This window comes from Theropithecus gelada, chromosome 5 (assembly GCF_003255815.1).
Source record: "Theropithecus gelada isolate Dixy chromosome 5, Tgel_1.0, whole genome shotgun sequence".
Classification (NCBI taxonomy): Eukaryota; Metazoa; Chordata; class Mammalia; order Primates; family Cercopithecidae; genus Theropithecus; species Theropithecus gelada.
In genome coordinates, this window is record NC_037672.1 from 72,105,130 (window position 1) to 72,110,009 (window position 4,880).

The window sequence follows — 4,880 nt, forward strand, 5'->3', positions numbered from 1 at the left end:
GAAAGGCAAAATAGTCATTTTAAGAATGAACCCAACTGAGTTGGTAGAGCTGAAAAGCTCACTTACAAGAATTTCATAATACAAACAAACAGAAATATAACAACAGAATACATTAAACTGAGGAACGAATCTCAGAGCTTAGAGACAGGTTCTTTTGAATTAACTCAGTTGGACAAAATTAAAGAAAAAAATTAAAATAATAAACACAATCTCTGAGAAATATGGGATTATGTAAGGAGAACCAAATCTACAAATCACTGGTGTCTCTGAAAGAAAGGGAGAGAGAGTAAACAACTTGGAAAATATATTTGAATATGTGGTCCATGAAAACTTTCCCAACCTCGCTAGAGAGGTCAAGATGCAAATTTAGGTAATTCAGAGAACCCCTGTGAAATACTACACAAGACGACCATCCCCAAGACACATACTCATCAGGATCTCTAAGATCAAAGCAAAAGAAAAAATATTAAAGGCAGCAAGACAGAAAGAGCAGTTCACCTGCAAAGGGAACTGCATCAGGCTAACAGCAGACCTTTCAGCAGAAACTCTACAAGCCAGAAGAGATTGGGGGCCTATATTTCTATATCCTTAAAGAAAAGAAATTCCAGTAAAAACTTTTATATCCAACCAAACTAAGCTTCACAAGCAAAAGAGAAATAAAATACTTCAGACGAATAAATACTGAGGGAATTTTTTACTATCAGATCTGCCTCACAAAAGGTCATTAAAGGGAGTGCTAAATTTGGAAATGAAAAACTGTCACTGGTCACACACACACACACAAACAAACAAACAAAAAGCTTTCAAATACATAGACCATCAACAGTATAAAGCAAATACACAATCAAGTCTATATAACAACCAGCTAACAACACTATGACATTATAAATCTGCTTCTATCATAGTAACCTTGAATGTAAATGGTCTAAACACCCCACTTAAAAGGCAAAGAGTGGCAAGTTGAATAAAGAAGGAAAACTCAACTGTATGATATCTTCAAGAGACTCATCTCACATGCAAGGACACTCATAAGCTCAAAGTAAAAGAATGGAGAAAGATCTATTAAGGGAACAGAAACAAAACAAAACAAAAACAGGGATTGCTATTCTTATTTCAGACAAAACATACTTTAAGTCAACAATGATCAAGAAGGACAAATAAGAGCACTACATAATAATGCAGTGTTCAACAAGAAGATTTAAATATCCTAAATAAATATGCCCCTAACACTGAAGCACCCAAATTCACAAAACAAGTTCTTAAAGATTGTTGAAGAGACTTAGATAACCACACAATAATAGTGGGAAAATTCAACACTCCACTGACAGTATTGGAGAAACAATCGAGGTAGAACACTAACAAAATATTCGAGACCTAGACTTGACACTTGATGTAATGGACCTAAAATACATCTAGAGAATACTAAACACAACAACAGATTATACATTCCCCTTATGTGCACATGGCACATACTATAAAATTAACTACATTCTCAGCCATTAAGCAATTCTCTCAAATAAGAAAAACAAAAAACAAAAACAAAACCTAAATCATACTGATGTACTTCGGATGTGTGTCCCTGACAGAATCTCATATTGGAATGTAACCCCAATGTGGGAGGAGGGGCCTGAAAGGAGGAGATTAAGTCATGAAGGCAGATTTCTCATGAATGCTTTAGCATCAGCCCTTTTAGTACTGTCCTCTCAATACTGAGTGAGTTCTCATAAGATCTGGCAGTTTATAAACGTGTAGCACCTCCACTCTTTCACTCTTGTTCTTGAGTTGCCATGTGATGTTCAACCTCCCACTTTGCCTTCCTCCATGATTGTAAGCTTCCAGAGGCCTCCCCACAAACAGAAGCCAGTGCTATGCTTCCTGTACAGCCTGCAGAACCATAAGTCTATTAAGCCTTTTTTCTTTATAAATTATCCAGTCTCAAGTACTTTTAACAGCAATGCAAGAATGGACTAATATGCATATCAAACACACTCTAAGACCACAGTGCAATAAAAATAGCTATCAATAACAAGATCTCTCAAAACTGTAACATTAAATGGAAATTAAACAACCTGTTTCTGAATGACTTTCCGGCAAACAAAGAAATTAAAGCAGAAATCTAGAAATTATTTGAAACTAATGAAAACAGAGATAAAACATACCAGAATCTCTGACATAGATGATGCAGTGCTGAGGAAAGTTTATAATGCTAAACACCCTCATCAAAAAGTTAGAAAGATCTCAAATTAACAACCTTACATCACATCTAGAGGCCCTAGAAAAACAAAAGCAAACTAACCCTAAAACTAGCAGAAGAAAGAAATAACCAAAATAAAAGCTTAACTAAATTAAATGGAGATGAGAAAAATGAAAGATTAATGAATCCAGGAGATGGTTCTTTGAAAGACTAAATAAGATTGATAGACTTCTAGCTACACTAATAAGAAAAAAGAAAATGAGAAGATCCAAATAAGCACAATCAGGAATGACAAAGGGGACGTTACCACCAACTCCATAGAAATATAAAAAAACACCCTCAGAGGCTTTTAGGAACACCTGTAAGTACATGAATTAGAAACACTAGAAGAAATGGAGAGATTCCTAGAAAAATAAATTCTCCCATAATTGAGCCAGGAAGAAATTGAAACTCTGAACAGAACAATAATGAGTTCTGAAATTGAGTAAGTCATAAAAAAACCTTCCAACCAGAAAAAGCCCTGAAGCAGATGCATTTACAACTGAATTCTACAAGACATATAAAGAAGAGTTGGCACCAATCCTCCTGAAATTATTCCAAACAATCAAAAAAGAGGGACTTGCTCATAACTTATTCTATGAAGCCAGCATCATTCTCATCCAAAACCAGGCAGAGACACACACAAAAAAGAAAACTTTATGTCAATATCCCTGATGAACATAGATGCAAAAGTCCTCCATAAAATACTAACAAAGTGAATATAGTAGCACATCAAAAAACGAATCCACCATGATCAAGTAGGCTTTATTCTTGGGATGCAAGGTTGGTTCAACATAAACAAATCAATAAATGTAATTCTTCACAGAAACAGAAATAAAAACATAACCCATATGATCATTTCAATAGACTCATAAAAAGCATTAGATAAAATTCATTACCCTTTCATTTTAAAAACACTTAACAAACTAGGTATCAAAGGTACATACCTCAAAATAATAAGAGTAATCTCTGACAGACCCTCATAATGAATGGGCAAAAACTGGAAGTATTCTCCTTGAGAACCAGAACAAGACAAGGATATTTACTCTTGTCACTCCTATTCAACATAGTATTGGAAGTCATATTCAGAGCAAGCAGACAAAAGAAATATAAGGTATCCAAATAGGAAGAGAGGTAGTCAAACTATCTTTCTTCTCAGATTTTATGATTCTATACTTAGAAAACCCCATAGTCTCTGCCCAAAGACTTATAGATATGATAAACAACTTCAGCAAATTTTCTTTGAGTTAGTTTCAGAATACAAACTCAATGTGTAAATCTCAGTAGCATTTCTATACACCAATAACATCCAATTTGAGAGCCAAATCAAGGATGCAATTACATTCACAGTCGCCACAAAACGAATATAATACTGAGAAATACAGCTAACCAAGGAGGTAAAATATCTCTACAATGAAAATTACAAAACACTGCTGAAAGAACTCAGCGGCTACACAAACAAATGGAAAAATATTCCATGCTCATAGGTAGAAAGAATCAATATTGTTAAAATGGTCATATGGCGCAGAGCAATTCACAGAATTGATGCTATTCCTATAAAACTACTAATGATATTTTTCACAGAATTAGAAAAAAAATTCTGAAATTCATTTGGAACCATAAAGAACCTAAATAACCAAAGCAATTTTAAGCCAAAAGAACAAAGCTGAAGGCGTCGCACTGTGTGACTTCAAACTATACTACAAGGCTAAAGTAATCAATACATCATGGTACTGGTACAAAAACAGACATATAGACCAATTGAACAGGTTGGAGAAAGTGGAAATAAAGCGACACACCTGCAACGATCGGATCTTTGACAAAGCTGACAAAAATAAGCAATGAGGAAAGGATTTTCTGGTTGATAAATGGACTTTTTAGTCATTGAATGATAACTGGCTAATAATATGCAGAAGACTGAAACTGGACTTTACTTTTCACCATGTATAGAAATTAACTCATGATGGATTAAAGACTTAAATGTAAAAATCTAAGTCTAAAACTTTAAAAATCCCAGAAGAAAACATAGGAAACACCATTCTGGACATTGGCCTTGGCAAAGACTCCAAAAAATCTCCAAAAGCAACTGCAAAAAATAAAGAAGCGAACAAACAAAAAATATTGATAAGTGGGACTTAATTAAACTAAGCAGTTTCTGCACACAAAAGAAACTATTGAGTAAACAGACAATCTACAGAATGGGATAAAATATTTAGAAACTATGTATCTAACAAAGGTCTAATATCTAGAATCTATAAGAAACTTAAACGAATCAACAACAACAAAAAATGAACGACCCCATTAAATATGGGAAAGAGGCATGAACAGATACTTCTCAAAAGAAGACATACATGTGGTGAACAATCATATGAAAAAATGCTCAACATTACTAATCGTTAGGGAAATGCAAATCAAAACTACAGTAAGGTACCATCTCACACCAGTCAGAATGGCTATTGTTAAAAAGTCAAAAAATAACCGATGCTGTTGAGGTTGTAGAGAAAATGGAATGCTTATACTCTGCTGGTAGGAATGTAAATAGTTCAGACCCTGTGGAAAGCATTTTGGTGAAATCTTAATTAACTCAAAATATAGCTACCATTTAACCTAGTAGTCCAATTACTGGCTATATTCCCAAAGGAATACA